This window comes from Saccopteryx bilineata, chromosome 2 (assembly GCF_036850765.1).
Source record: "Saccopteryx bilineata isolate mSacBil1 chromosome 2, mSacBil1_pri_phased_curated, whole genome shotgun sequence".
NCBI lineage: Eukaryota > Metazoa > Chordata > Mammalia > Chiroptera > Emballonuridae > Saccopteryx > Saccopteryx bilineata.
The window spans coordinates 151855844-151872783 of NC_089491.1; the positions used below are offsets into that span (position 1 = coordinate 151855844).

Sequence of the window (16940 nt, forward strand, 5' to 3'; positions counted from 1 at the left end):
CCTCTAATCTCAGGGCCGACGCTCATCTTTTAATTTGTCTGGAACACTTTTTTCTTAATTTCTTAATCTGGGCAACACAATTCTTAGTTGATTCTTAGTTTAAATGTTAAATACTACCTCCAGGCACACGTTTTTATGCTTCCTAAACTAGACAGCTTTGCTGTTATTTTATTCCTTCTTTGTCTCTCTGTGATCTGTATTGCACTTGCTGATAATGCTTTTCCCGTTAATATGTAAGCTTCATGGTGGCAGGGACCAACCACAGCATCTTGTGTCTCACTTCATCCTCAGCATGTTTGTTAAATAGAGTAGGAGATGCTCGGGACATGGGTTTGCCTGGCTTGGGGAATAAGAAGTCTTCCTTGTGGTGTGTTTTTCTTAAACTTTCAGTGTGATAAAGTGGAGAAGAGAAGAGTTTAGGTTTACTGTAGTTTAAATTTCAGATGGCAGTGGCCTCAGGGTAGAGAGGAGGGAAGCAGCATCAATCTAAGGAAAAACAGGTCAGTGTCCCCTATATAAATAGGTATTGCATATTTTAAAAATTCTTGTGACACCCCAGTGTGCCGCGGCACACGTATTGAAAATCACTGTGCTAGACAATCACCTCATTCTTACTCTGTTCAAAACTAAACTAAACCCTATCCACACACACACATCCGTCTCTCATTCTCTAGCTCTATATCTGCATGATATCTCAGACCTCTTCTTACTTTTCCTTCTCAGTTAAGGAAGTAAAATTCACTGAACAATCTGCTTGTTACTTTCGGTAACGTTATTTCATTTAATTCTTCCAAAACTTAACGAAGTAAGTGTTATGTTCTATATTATGCAGGTAAGAAACCATAATCAGAGAAAGTAACAAGTTAGCTCAAGATATATCAGCTGGTTAAGTGATGGAGTCACAATTTGAACCCAGTTCTGACTCTTTCCTGTATACAGCATACGTAGACTATAGGACTCTAGTCCTGGGGGAATGGACATTATGCACAGAGATAGGGGAAACAGAGGGAGTAACTTGAGTTCAGCTCTATGAAAACATTTGTTGATCCTTTATTTTACAGAGATGAATGTCACTGACCACTCTCAATGAGTTTATAAGAGAAGCATATATAAACCTAAAATTCTAACATGCAATGATAGATTATAATATAATAGAGGTACCAAGGTAGGAAGTATAGAGAAAGAACTCACTCATTTTTTAATGGAAGAGATAAGGAGAGGGAAAGGTGAGGGAATAGCTCTGAGGAAAAGTTTTTCATGGGAAAAGTTATTTCAACTGGGTCTTGAAAGTTAAAAATGAAGAGTTTATATAATATGGAGTATCTGCGTTTTATGATGAAGGTAAAAAAGGTGTGTGGGAAGTGATCAATAGTTGGCTATTATCAGAAGAGAATATTTATGTACTCATTCAACAAGTAGTTACTGAGTGCCTACCAAGAGTCAGGCACTGCGTGAGGTACTAGAGATATAGTAAAGAACAAGAGAGTTCACAGAGCATGTCAGGTACCAGAGAGTGTTGGGGACTGATGTAATAATACAGGTAGGGAAAAAAAGCAACCTAACAGGTCTTGGTGCTGAGATAGATTGGCTGAATTTTCCCTTGTAGTTGCTAATGTGTCATGAAAGCACTGGAAGCAGGGTTATGACATGGTCAGAGCCAGTACACAGTGCTTTTGCAGCAGTATAGAGCTGGGGTCGGGAACCTATGGCTCGTGAGCCAGATGTGGCTCTTTTGATGGCTGCATCTAGCTCACAGACAAATCTTTAATAAAAAAATAATAACGTTAAAAATATAAAACATTCTCATGTATTACAATCCATTCATTTCCTACCGCTCATGTTCATGGTTGCGGGTGGCTGAAGCCAATCACAGCTGTTCTCCAGGACAACACCAAAGTTTTATTGGATAATGCATAATGTACACGGGTCGTTGTATGGCTCTCACGGAATTACATTTTAAAATATGTGGTGTTCATGGCTGTCTCAAAAAGTGTTCCCAACCCCTGTGGGATAGTTGTGAGACACATCAGAATAGGGACTGGAAGACCAGTATGAGGCCATCACTATATTCTAGATGAGAGATGAAAAGGACGTGTTTGAGCAATATCTTGGAAATGAAATGGACAGTGCTGAGTGTTGATTGCCTATGGATGGTTAAAATAGAAAACAATTGAGAGGGGACTCCCAGGTTTGAGGTGTAGTGGCTGGGTAGATGTGAGTACTTTTTAACAGGATTGGGAATAGAGAATGAATAACAAATTGATGAGGAAAGAAACAAACTGAGTTTTGAATATGATAAATAGTTTGAGGTACATGTGAAATAGCCAACTTCTTTATAAAATATGATTTAATCACCTACATTCATAAAGAAAACCATTGTAGGACAAAGTAGATGGAATATTTTGCAAATTATTTTATTTCTTCATTTTATAATTTTATTCAGGGCTTTTCCACCCTTCCAAGTTTGACATGGTGTGAAAGGATAGTTGATAGAGGCCATTAAGATTTAACTTCCAGCCCTGGCCGGTTGGCTCAGCGGTAGAGCGTCGGCCTAGCGTGCGGAGGACCCGGGTTCGATTCCCGGCCAGGGCACACAGGAGAAGCGCCCATTTGCTTCTCCACCCCTCTGCCACGCTTTCCTCTCTGTCTCTCTCTTCCCCTCCCGCAGCCAAGGCTCCATTGGAGCAAAGATGGCCCGGGCGCTGGGGATGGCTCTGTGGCCTCTGCCTCAGGCGCTAGAGTGGCTCTGGTCGCAATATGGCGACGCCCAGGATGGACAGAGGTGGGCACAGCTTCGCTGATATAGATACTGTAGTTTATAGTTCAAGGCATAGGATCGCCCCCTGGTGGGCACAGCTTCTCCCCATGGTGGGCGTGCTGGGTGGATCCCGGTCAGGCGCATGCGGGAGTCTGTCTGACTATCTCTCCCTGTTTCCAGCTTCAGAAAAATGAAGAAAAAAAAAAAAAAAGATTTAACCTCCAGTGGATTAGAAGGAGTCCATTTTCATACTACAGTGTGTCCGTAAAGTCATAGTGTACTTTGACCGGTCACAGGAAAGCAACAAAAGATGATAGAAATATGAAATCTGCACCAAATAAAAGGAAAACCCTCCTAGTTTCTGTAGGATGATGTGGCAGCATGTGCGCATGCGCAGATGATGACGTAACACCGTGTATACAGCAGAGCAGCCCACGGCCATGCCAGTCGAGATGTGGACGGTACAGAGGAAAGTTCAGTGTGTTCTGTGGCTCGCTAAATTCAAATCCATGACCAAAGTGCAACATGAATATCGGCGCGTTTATAACGAAGCGCCACCACATAGGAATAACATTACTCAGTGGGATAAGCAGTTGAAGGAAACTGGCAGTTTGGTGGAGAAACCCCGTGCTGGTAGACCATCAGTTGGTGACGAGTCTGTAGAGGCTATACGGGATAGCTACCTAAGGAGCCCTAAAAAATCTGTGCGTGAGCCCACATCGAACTGTACTGAATAGGTATGAAACTGGGAGGGTTTTCCTTTTATTTGGTGCAGATTTCACAATTCTATCGTCTTTTGTTGCTTTCCTGTGACCGGTCAAAAGCGCACCGTGACTTTACGGACACACTGTATGTCTTTTTTATCTGCTATATCAAACACAAGCCACAATGCATACCATCATGAGAATTTTATTTTATAATTTTCTTACTTTTTGTAGCAGAAAGTAAACTTGGAGGGGAGGGATGCTAAAATTTTGATACAAGAGCAAATACTTATTTGCAGTTACAGTGCTGAAATTTTCTATTCCTGGAATGGTGGCAAAGTTCTAATCTGTGTTCTAGTAAGAATACATATTTTTATGGCTCATTAAAAATAGTTTTTAGTGATATAGATACTGTAGTTTATAGTTCAAGGCATAGGATTTAGTCAGCCTGCATTTCTTTAGATGAAAGAATTTCAGACAGTATTCAGTTATGAAAAATAAGGATTTATCTGCTCTCTCTTCTCTGTTCTGTTTACTATTGTTTACTGTTTTGTTGATTTTTTAATTGCTATGTCATTTATTTTTCTACATTACATATTTGCTTGTCAACTTTGATAGGCGATATGCCAAGCTGTTGTGACAAAAAAGATTCCAAGTAGAGTGACTTACATATGTAGTTTATTTGTCTCCCCTATAGTAGCCTAAGGTAGCTAATAGCCCAAGCTTGGATTGGAAGTACAATTGTAACTTTGCTTCATGACCTATTAAGTCTGCCTTCCTCATCAAGTAGCTTTCATCTCAGGGTCCAAGTGTGCTACCACAGTCGTTGACATTTTCTAGGAGGAAAAAGTCTAAAGCAAGTGACTGTTTTGTGTGTGTGTGTGTGTGTGTGTGTGTGTGTAAGAGAAAGAGAGAGAGACAGGCAGGGATATACAGGAAGGGAGAGAGATGAGAAGCATCAACTTATAGCTGTGTCAGTTTAGTTACTCATTGATTGCTTCTCATATGCGCCTTGACAGGGGCTTCAGCCAAGCCAGTGAGTGACCCCTTGCTCAAATCAGTAACCTTTGGCTCCAAGCCAGTGGCAACCCCTTGCTCAAGCTGGCGAGCCTGCGCTCAAGCTGGCAACCTTGAGGCTTTGAACCTGGGACCTCAGCATCTCAGGTTGACACTCTATCCACTCCACCACCACTGGTTAGGCGTGACTCTGTCTTTGAAGGAGCTGACCTAAAAGGTCAAGCATGATATTAACTTGTATTCCATTGGCCAAAACTTAGTATCATGTTCACAACACAGCAAGGGAGGCTCACAAATGTGGCTATCTGTTCAGCTATTTCAGAGGGTTCTATTATTAAGACAAAAAAGGAAGAATGGATTCTAAAGATCAATTAGAATTTTCTAATCTAGTCAGTATCTCCTAACTCTCTACTTTAGAAGGTGGAGATCCTGATACTCTCACCATTTCCTCTGCCTTTCTTTCTGGCCTTCTTTACATTTTACTATATATATACTTTTTTTTTTTTTTGCATTTTTCTGAAGCTGGAAATAGGGAGAGACAGTCTGACAGACTTCTGCATGCGCCCGACCGGGATCCACCCGGCACGCCCACCAGGGGCGACGCTCTGCCCACCAGGGGGCGATGCTCTGCCCATCCTGGGCGTCGCCATGTTGCAACCAGAGCCACTCTAGGGCATGGGGCAGAGGCAAAGGAGCCATCCCCAGCGCCCGGGCCATCTTTGCTCCAATGGAGCCTTGGCTGTGGGAGGGGAAGAGAGAGACAGAGAGGAAGGCACGGCGGAGGGGTGGAGAAGCAAATGGGCGCTTCTCCTGTGTGCCCTGGCCGGGAATCGAACCCGGGTCCTCTGCACGCTAGGCCGACGCTCTACCGCTGAGCCAACCGGCCAGGGCTATATATACATTTGTTTGTTTTAAATTATGACCTTACAGTGATAAAGTTTTAAATTATGAAGAGATACACAATGCACACACACATACATAATGAATACTTACAGGTCAAGAAAGTGGACTGTTATTATAGTTCCTTCTCCTTAGGTCCAGGGTCATGATCTCTGGGCCACTGGAAAGGATAAATCATATTTATAGATTGATTATTTATTTATTTATTATTATTATTATTACTATTTTTGAGAGGTGGGTAAACAGTGAGACAGACTCACGCATGTGTCCTGACCAGAATCCACCCAGCAAGCCCTAGGAGGAGAAGAGAGTGGGGGGGGGGGTGGGCAGAGAAGCAGAGGGTCGCTTCTCCTGTGTGCTCTGACCAGGAATCGAACCCAGGATTTCCATACACTGGGCTGACACTCTATTGCTGAGCCAACCAGCTAGGGCCTATAGATTAAACAAAGATGCTTTGGCCTTGGCTGGGTAGCTCAGTTAGAGCATCATCCAGATATGCCAAGGTTGAGAGTTTGATTCCTTACACGAAGGTATCAAACAAAGAATGCATAAATAAATGGAACAACAAATTTTCTTGCTCTCTCTGTCTCACTTTAAAATCAATAATTAAAACTTAAAAAGAAAAAAACAGGATACTTATTCTAAGGTCAGCATCGGGGTACTGACTTATTAGATTAGTAAGAGAAGATGCAGTGAATGTTGTTGGTTTCCAGGGAGCTTTCAGTCACTTCAGGAAATGAGACCTTTGTATTCAGTCATTGGATTGTGACCAAGAGCTACTCAGTCAGTTTTACAGCTGAGTAAAACCTTAGTTCTTGAAGGGCTTGGGCCAGTTTGTAAGTTTCATTGACACAAGGTAAAGTAGTTCTCTCCTAGCCTTTGCTGTCTGAATATGAGAGGAGAGCATGTCTTTAGACAATGGTAAGAATTTCTTTGGAATATTTAGAAATAGAAGGCATGACTATTGAGAGACTGGGCTTTTCAAGGTGATCTTATTGTTTTTGCATTGGAGTTCTCATCATTTCAGACCCTGTTGTTTTCCCCAAAGAGGACAGCCAACTGGGGTACAAGAGTTCCTGCCCTTGAGGGATTTTTAATGTAGAAAAGATGAAAATAGACTTCCATTCAAATTCCAACTTGGTCATCTGCTGGTCAGATGACCTCAAGCAAGCTACTCTATGAACCTTAGTTTCTGCTGGAACACATAAGCCCCAAATACCCGTGGTTTAAAACACGGGAAGTTTATTTCTTGCTTGTGATATATGTTCATTGTCGGTTAGATGGAAACTGCTCCATGTCTCCTTACTCTGAGATCACAGGTAATGGAACAGCCACCATCTAATTATAGAACATTGCTGGACACTGTTGGAGTGGGAGAGGAAGTCCTGGAGAGTCTCACACCAACAACTTCAAGTGCTCGAGCTTAGACGTGGTACATAGAATCATTTTCTGTTCACAACTTACTGTCCAGAACTAGTGACATAGCCTTACTCAGCCACAGGGGCTGGCCAGGAAATGCATTCCTACCATGTGCTTGTAAAATGGAGAGCCAGAAATATTGGGCAAATAGCACTAATGACTACCACATATAGGAATGCCTAGCTCAGGGTTGATGCCAGGATTAATAATATATACATACATACATAGTCAACCTAGTGTGGATGCTCTCAATTATCATTAGCAACAATATCATTATAGTAAGATGTACACATGCAAAATATTTGAATAGCAATATTAATTGGGACTAAGGCAGGGGTCCCCAAACTTTTTACACAGGGGTCCAGTTCACTGTCCCTCAGACCGTTGGAGGGCCGCCACATACAGTGCTCCTCTCACTGACCACCAATGAAAGAGGTGCTCCTTCCGGAAGTGCTGCAGGGGGTCGGATAAATGACCTCAGGCGGCTGCATGTGGCCCGCTGGCCGTAGTTTGGGGATGCCTGGACTAAGGCTTCTTTCTTAAAGTTGTATAAGACTGTATCACAATGCATATAAAAGTGCCTTGTAAATTAGTCCATAGTGTGCAAATGCAAGTTGATATTATTAATATCCAATAAACACTAGAAGATATAGCATTGGAACTTGGTTCAATGTTATAGCTAGATATTTGCAGTTGTCTATCAAGAAATGATGGTTGAAGTTGTAAGAATAGGCGAGCTCTGCAAGAAAGAGATTAAATAGGGAGGAATACAGAGGATACCAAAGGGGCAGCTCTGGAGCATAATCACTATTTGGAAAACAGAATTAAGTGTCATAAGAGATAGAGAAGCAATTTCTGGAAAGGGAGGAAGAAAATAATACTTTGTAGTGTCATAGAAAAGTCAAGTGAAGAATGCTTTCAAAAGGAGAATCAACAGGTTTGAGCTCTGGTCAGGGCTCATATAAGAAGCAAACAATGGCACAACTAAGTGTCTGTAAGAGGTTTTGAGTTTCAGTTCTATGAGTTCTGTGGGAAGTTTTAACAGATAATCAATAGGGAATGTTATTTAAGGAAGAAATAGTAGAATTGCCCTGGCACAGTGGATAGAGCTTGGCCTGGAGTACCTAGGTCACCATGAGCCTGGAGTGCTGAGGTTGCCAGTTCGATCCCAGGGTCACTGGGTAGATCCTGAGGGCGCTGGCTCAATCCTGAAGGTGCTGGCTGGGCCCTGTGACCAGGACACATAAAAGAAGCAATTAGTGACACAACTAAGTGGAACAAGGAGTTGATGCTTCTCTCTCCCCCTCACCTTGGGAGAAAAAAAAGAAATAGTATTATTTTAGATGCGTCAGGTCTCCTCTAGTAGCAGTTTAGTGAGGAAACTATTATAAATTCCTCATTGATAGATGAGACTTTCAAAGCTCAGAGTAAAATGTGGCAAATGAAATCTAACTACATAGTTGTTGAGAAAGTTTCAATTTGAAGTCAAGTATAAGAAAAACCAAACCAAACTAACTGCACTATACAAATACAATAAAACAAAAGAATAAAAACAAAAAAACCTGAAAAATTATGCAGGAATTCTTTGAGTCATCAAAAATAATTTGTTTAAGTGGGGTTTGCTGGGGGTTTTTTTAGAACTTTTTAAATATTGAGAAAATGAAACACATAATGTAGAAGATATGAATTGTGAAATCAACGTACATTTTAGAAGAATAAGATTTGTTTTATATTAGTGTATGGCCAGTAGTCACTGTCATCATGGCCATGCACATGCAGGTTCTCATCAGATTCAGGCAGATGGTAAAGAAATAGTGGCCAAAAAATGGTGGGTCATTCCTTTATTAAAGTCTCTCACTGGCTGATGAACCAAACACACAGGGAAAACACTTCCCTCTTCATTCATTTAGAGCTCACAAAGCCCTGACACATTATTCATTTTTAGAGAGGAAAGAGAGGGAGAGAAAGGGAGAGAGAGAAGAGGGGAGGAGCTGGAAGCATCAACTCCCATATGTGCCTTGACCAGGCAAGCCCAGGGTTTTGAACCGGCGACCTCAGCATTTCCAGGTCGACGCTTTATCCACTGCGCCACCACAAGTCAAGCCCTGACACATTATCCGGTTCTACAACCAGAAGAATCTTCTCCAGTTCCTCCTAGAATCAAAGACCCCACCAGTTTCAGCGGAGCTCGCAAAAGCCCCTCACCTCTGGTCCCCATCTGCACATCTTATTCTCTCTATTCTCTGCACAAATTCTGCAGTAACACCGCTTCCTCCCTTCTCTTTTCAATATTTCCTGGCAAGAAAACCTCTCCTCCAGCTAATATTAGCAAGGCAATAGCCCTTCCCAAGCAGGAAGGTAATTTGCAATTTCACAAATCACATACCTAGCACTGCCCAGCACCACTTTTAACACGAAAAGTGAGCACACTAAAAAAAATACAAATTTTACAAACTCATTTGCCCAACAATTGGTGATAGAAGTTTTAAAATATCAATGTGAGAATGAATAAATCCCTGTATTTGACTAGATGCTTTACAAAGCAGGAATCCTGAAAAACATAGCATTTAATAGCATTATAATTAGCACTAGAAGAAGATGTACTTTTGTTCATATACTATTTTAATTATATTGGTGTACCTTATGGACAGACACAGTTGAACACATGCACTGTCAATATTAGGTACAACTCCTTTTGCCCCGTTCTTACTTTATGTGAACTGAATCAGAAAGGAAACGTAGGTGCTGCAACATGTAGACAAGAGGGAAGTTAGCCTAATATTTTCTCCAAATGTCTGTCTGACCTCTGATTAATCTCTTTATTTCTGTTTTGTTATTTATAAAAAAAGAGGTGTTTATTTTATTCATTCAGTTCATTGTTTCTCCCACTTTTTTTCCCACTGAGCTAGACATAATGGATAATATTTTATGAGCAACATGCTCACATAGTCATACACAGATTATGATTATAGACTGAGGAACAGGTGATCTAGGCTGCACATTTCTGGTGCTAGTTCTAATTCCACCCTTTTATATCCCACTCCAGAAAATAGGTAAATGAAGGTGACATTGTTAAAGAGATAATTTGAAATACATCCTCATTGTTTTCTTAAAAAAAAGAACCTTACTCTCAAACTTTGGCATCTAAGGAGTTTTCTTTAAAAGCAAACCCAGGAAGTGCTACATTAGCACCAAAAAGTAGAGCAACTGAAGTGATCAGTAACTTTTAGAACAGTATATATAGTCTTTTTACCCTGAAGAATACAAAAAGTGTGATTTGTCGCAGTGTTCTCTATTCTAAAATTTTACAAAGCATACATGTTATAGGTTAGGATTTGAAATAACTCTAAATATTTTAGTGCTTTAATCCTAATTATAGTGAAAAAGCAGCTATTTCTGTAAAATTTATGCAAAGTGACATTACTTAAACACTATTCTAAAAATATGTAGCTGCTATTTCTAAATGGTTGGGAAGATTGACTGAAGATTCCAAATAGCCAGTTCCTGTTATTTCTTATAACAAATACAAAAAGATCTCTGCCTAATAAAATGGATGCCCAAATCAAGCTAATAGCCAGTTCTAGATAATGGCCTGTTGATTTCAACAAGCAAGGAGTGATTGCTGAATTCATTCAACAAACATTAGTTGAACACAAATGGTGCCAGGCACTGTGCTGATAAGCACAAAAATGTTTTTATAGAACTTTGTAGTAAATAATTAGATTAGTGGTTCACAAATGTTGGCCCATGATGAAGTTTCTTCTTTAATAATGAAATGAGAAAAATGTCAACAGTAAAAAAATTTTTCCTTAAAACTAAATAGCCTATTCAAAAGAATGTTTTTTAGCTATTATGATGAAATTAGGATTTGGGGCTTTTGTTTTTTATCCTGTTTTTACTTGACAAAATTCAAATTTGTCAATTCTCTTTTGACCCCTGTAGTTTGGTGGGGGGACATTTTAGTAGCTTTTGAAAAACCACTGATGAAGACATTTCTTTGTCATTTATTGGAAAGGGATTTGACTTTTAGCTTTGACCCTTTAAATCTACTAGCACAATCAGTTCATTTATTCTGGAGCTAATTATCAACTTTGTAAGTTCCTTGGATTCCCTGTTTATACCATCTTTCTTTGGCAGTTTATCGTTCAATTGTAAGGAGGAATAAGTAAAAGGAAGTAAAAATAAACCCAACTCGCCTGCAGGTGGTAGTGTAATGGATAGAGCATCGGACTGGGATGCAGAGGACCCAGGTTTGAAACCCCGAGGTCGCCAGCTTGAGTGCAGGCTCATCTGATTTAAGGACAGCTCACCAGCTTGAACCCAAAGTCTCTGCCTTGAGCAAGGGGTCACTCAGTCTGCTGTACCCCCCCCCCCATCAAGGCACATATGAGAAAGCAGTCAATGAACAACTAAGGTGCTGCAATGAAGAATTGATGCTTCTCATCTCTCTCCCTTCCTGTCTGTCTGTCCATCTCTGTGTCTCTCTCTCTGTCTCTGTCACCAAAAAACAAACAAACTAAAAACACCAACTCCAAAACTAACTTTAGTTAAAATTTTGGATGTCAGAGTCCTGGGGTAGGAGGACGGGGAAGATGGAATAGAATTAAAAATTGTTGACCAAAATAAGACATTCATATTATCTTGAATCTCAAGTCAGATTCCATTTTCAACCTCTCACCTTCAGAGGAACTGCTAATTCCTATGTAGGGACTAACTGGTTGTAATTCAAATGGTTACCTTTAAGCACCAATAGCAGTTGAGATGGCAGAGAGAACAGGGTGGGAAATGATGTACCTGAACAATCAATCCATAGAATCAGTCATTTGCATAATCATTTTTTTTTAAACTTAGTAAATAGTGCCAGGTACTGGAATACAAAGGTGAAAAAGACACCATTCCTGCACTTAAAACATTTATAATCTAGAAGAGGGAGACAGATATATAAGCAAATCAGTGCTCTGAAACTTGTTATAGGAGATGTAATAGCATGCTTGGTGCTTCAGTGGGCACCCTATTGGAGAGGTTAGGAGTGGTGGGTGGTGGGAGTGGTGACAAGGAGGGTGAGGATATGGAGTGAAGAAAGATAAGGAGGTGAAAGTGAAAAACAGCAGATCTATTTGGGGGGAAGTTATGAGGGTATTGGTAAGGCAGGAGCGTGGCATGGGGTGGGATGTGGTTATGGCAAGAGAAAGGCTGAAGAGTTAGTCACAGCTGGATTTAGAACTTCAGTTGCTTTGTTTAAAAATTTGGACTTTATCCAAAAGATTTACCAGAATGTGTTCTGTGGGCTGGTCATAGGAAAGGACTTCTGTATGGTCAGAACTATTTGAGAGGCCCCAACTGAGACACAGTGAAGTAGGTGTGTTTACCGCAAAGCGTCTCAGATCCTTTATATTGGGTGGCATTTCCACAATTACTTGACTACTAACCTTGCTTGTAAGGATATTTCATATTTCTCAGAACATGGGTTAGGAAACCCTGCAGTATGGAGTGGGGAATCATTAAAAACTGTAGAGCAGACAATTATAGATAATCATATAATTTAATTCTATTCTCAACACATGGTGTGATACTGCTCATTAGAATTGTTCAACCAGTATTTTTCAACAAATATTTTCAAAATGATGTGCTAGATATTCTGGGAAATTAGAAAGATGCATAAGTTATGTGTCTGACCAAAAACAAAAAAAACAAAAAAACCCCAACAAAACAAAACATATGGAGCCTGACCAGGCAGTAGAGCAGTGGATAGAGTGTTGGCCTTCGAGGACCCAGGTTCAAAACCCTGAGGTTGCCGGCTTGAGTGTGGGCTCATAGACATGACTCCATGATCTCTGGCTTGAGCCCAAAGGTTGCTGGCTTGAAGCCCAAAGTCACTGGCTTGAGCCCAAGGTCACTGGCTTGAGCATGGGGGCACCAGCTTAGCTGGAGTCCCCTCGCTCCCTGTCAAGTCACATATGAGCAAGCAATCAATAAACAAATAAGGTGCCACAACGAAGAGTTGATGCTTCTCATCTCTCTCCCTTGTTGTCTGTCCCTGTCTGTCCCTCTCTCTGTCTCTGTCTCTGTCTCTCTTGCTAAGAAAAAGAAAAAAATATGTTTATCATCAATGTTACTCATCTATTCAATTATTTGAGTCAAAGGGAATACAAAAGTGAGGAGTTGAGGATAAACTTGAATTAGAGATGTTTTGGGTGACCCTTACTTAGTGCTCATTTCTACAGGGTGATTAATGCTAATTCTTTCACCAACTACTGTCACCACTTAGAAGCAGGAGTTTCTTTTGCTTCTTTTTAGACTAGGATTGTTTCTGGCTAGGGTCCTCACACCTCAGGGAGCACAGAGAGAAGAAAGCTAACAAATTGAAACTTAAATATTTTTGGCAGGGAGAGAGACTATAAGTTTGGCCCTCAAAAGTACCATATCATCAACATATTGAAGCTTTGGTAGATTCAAGTGGAGTCTTTAGGATCATAAAGGTGTATCCAAAGAGTTTGGGGAAAATTTTGAAGGTCAAAGAGAAAGGGAAGTTGCATCTGCTGGAAACAGAAAGATCAAATCTAGAAATCTGAGTATGTCTTAAACTTTTTACTTAACTCCCTACTTTTTTCACTCAGTGCCAAGGGAGAGAATCTTTGAATAATCTTGAATTAGTTTAATCCTTATTAAGTGTTTATTATCAGCCACAACTTCAGGCTTTTAATCAGCAATTGTGTAGGGGTCAAGAACACTGGCTTGGAGCTAGATGGCCTAGGTTCAAATCTACATATTAAAACATTCAGTCCAGCTTTTTAAGGGACCTCCTTACTAGCTGTAAGATTTTAGGCAAATTTTTTAACCTCCCTCTATCTCTCTCTCTTCATCTAAAAATGGGAAAACAATAATATGTATCTCATAAGACCATAAAAATTAAAAGAGCTAATAAATGTGAAGTGCTTAGTATAGTGCCTACCACATGCCAAGGGTTTCATCAACTGTTATTTTGGGGATATTTCTATCTTACTGTTTTTATTAGGATAATTCACTATGGAAATCCATCAAAGAGTAGTTAGTTTTCTGGCCTAAATAGGATTCTGTCTTTGGAGAATGACCTGCTAATTCTAAATAAGATTAGGTATACCCAATTTATAAATGGATTGTTAGAAATATTTAATTTTGTAATTTTACAATATAACCAAATTTGCACACCGGTTGCTGAACTTATACTATGTGCCAAGATTTGTTCCAAGTCCATTTTACCTACTAACTTATTTTAGAGTTGAGGAAACTGAGTCATTGAGAGGGTAAATGCCTTGCCTAAAGTAATACAACTAGTTAGGAGCAAGGTTGGATTCAAACCCAGGCCATCTGACCCCAGAGCTCACACACATCCATTATAATAACGCATCTTTCATGCAAATGCATTCTGTATTTTAGATCGGTTTGCCAAAGTATTTCATTTCATTTACTGCAAATAAATTAAGTGCAAAATACTAGTGAAAAATTAATGTTGTTAAATAATTTCAGCGAAAAAAGATGTCTTTCTCTGTTCTAGAGCTAAGTTGCTTTTGGTGTCACACGTTAGAGCCATTTTAACTCTGATTCTTTTGTTCTTTGAAAGTAGAAGATTATGAGTTTGATTTCATCAAGACATCCAGATGCAAACATCCATTCCTGAGAACTGTTTTTCACTTTACATTTCAGCTACATATTTTTAGAACAGTGTGTAAGTAATGTCATTTTGCATGCAGTTTGCAGAAATAGCTCCTCTTTTTTTTTTTACAGTAATTAGGGTTAAAGCATTTAAAAATTAGGGTTCTATCAAAGTCTTACCTATGAAATGCATACTTTGAAGGATTTGAAAATGAAGAACATTGTTACAGATCATGCATTTTGTATCCTTCAGTGTAAAATGACTTTATTGTTCTAAAAGTTATTGATTATTTCAGTTGCTCTACTTGATTGGTGCTAATGTAGCTAGCACTTTCTAGGTTTGCTTTGAAAGAAAACTGGGCAAAACTTATTTGCCACTAGATGGAGCCCTGGCTATTTGGGTAAAAATAAATGCACCAGTCAGAACATTAAATCATGCAGTCATGTCATGCTCGAGGCCCCCGGCATTTGAGGCCCTCAGCTTTTAATTGTAGAATGCATCTTTGTTCTTTGCCTGACCTGCGGAATGACATCACTCCCTTTCTTCCTGTGCGCTGGCTTTGACACTAGCCAGATGGCTGCAGCTATAGGTAGGTGCACAGGCTGCCTGGTACCACAGTCGATGGAACAGAATAGGAAGACGTTTTATGATCAGCTGTGGGAGCACAATGAGGCTGTGGCTTTGCTAAGTAATTACATTTACCGTGCACACTTTATTCCTCACAGAGAAGGTCACAAGGAAAAAATACATTTTTATTTATAGTGTTGTGAGGTATAGACCTTTGATCTTTTATTAGTCAGTAGTCTGCTCCAAAGGAATGCTCTCTTTTCCCTGCTCTGCAATCACTCGTGAAAATGGCATGTTTATTTACATTTAATGGTTCTTTCAGGCTGTGCATTGTGATACTTACCTTCCCTCTTCCTCCCTTTTGTCTCCAGTTAGTCACACAAAAATGTTTTAAGTTCTGTAGTTAAGTTTAGTTTGGAGAAGTCAGAGTTCAGGCATGTTAATACAAGCAGATTTCTGTCAGATATACTCCAGAGTGATTTGGTAAAATATATTACTGTTTATTATGTGTTTGTTCTTCAAGGAGGTCAGAAGAGACCAGGAACAGAATTTTATTTTAGGGGGGGTGGTGAGGCTCAGGAAATGAACTAGACATTAATTTTATATCCATTTTTGAACATTTAGTGGTTAAGGTCACTTACAGTGCTAATTTTAAATAAAAATTAGAAGTTAATATTAATCTATTATTTTCCATCTTCATTTGAAGTTAATCTTTACCAACTGAAAGGTTGTACAAAACTTGAAAAAAAATACTAACTTTTCTCTGAAGTTTATCACTCACATAATTTTGAGATTCTTCCACATGGCTCAATTCTAAAAACTTTTAAAAATACTTTACCATTTTTAAGACTAGCTTGTGAATATTATTGACCTAGAAATTATAAACTGTAAAATCAAATGAAAAATTCATATTTGCTATACTTTGTTCAAACTTAACACTGTTTCTAAAGTGAAGTCTCTTAGTTGTCCCTAGGTTATTTGGCTCTCTAGTAATAAAAAATGAAACTCTAATAAAAGAAATCTCTTAATCTTACAATATTTTACATTCTTCTCCAGGGAGGGCGATTTGCAAAAGTTGTTGGAAGAAAGCAGTGTGGTGTAAGGAGAGAACATGGCTTTGCAGCAGATATAACAGGGTTTTTTAATCCTTTTTCACTGGTTATTTGCTTTTTGCCCTTGGACCTTTGAGCCTCGTTTTCCTCACATATTTATTGGAGGATAAAACATACCTCCTCCCTGACCGGGAGGTGGCGCAGTGGCTAGAGCGTTGGACTAGGATGCGGAAGACCCAGGTTCGAGACCCCAAGGTTGCCAGCTTGAGCGAGGGCTCATTTGGTTTGAGCAAAAACTCACCAGTTTGAGCCCAAGGTCGCTGGCTCGAGCAAGGGGTCACTCAGTCTGCTGAAGGCCTGTGCTCAAGGCACGTATGAGAAGGCAATCAATGAACAATTAAGGTGTTGCAATGCGCAAGGAAAAACTAATGATTGATGCTTCTCATCTCTCTCCATTCCTGTCTGTCTGTCTGTCCCTGTCTATCCTTCTCTCTGACTCTCTGTAAAAAAAAACAAAAACAAAAACCACCTACCTTTTAGGTTTATTACAAGAATGAAATGATACAATATGTTTATTAGACCCCAGACCAGGGGTCCCCAAACTATGGCCTGCGGGCCCCATGTGGCCCCCTGAGGCCATTTATCCGCCCCTGCTGCACTTCCAGAAGGGGCACCTCTTTCATTGGTGGTCAGTGAGAGGAGCATAGTTCCCATTGAAATACTGGTCAGTTTGTTGATTTAAATTTACTTGTTCTTTATTTTAAATATTGTATTCCTGTTTTATTTTTTTACTTTAAAATAAGATATGTGCAGTGTGCATAGGGATTTGTTCATAGTTTTTTTATAGTCTGGCCCTCCAATGGACTGTGGGACAGTGAACTGGCCCCCTG

The 16940-nt window shown here is 39.9% G+C and overlaps 1 protein-coding gene across 2 annotated transcripts in view; it reads left to right on the forward strand.

The window, feature by feature from the left end:
* The window catches only part of MSRB3 (methionine sulfoxide reductase B3), a 176193-nt gene that overhangs the window by 17772 nt on the left and 141481 nt on the right, over positions 1-16940 (forward strand). The gene's annotated exons all lie outside the window — the stretch shown is intronic.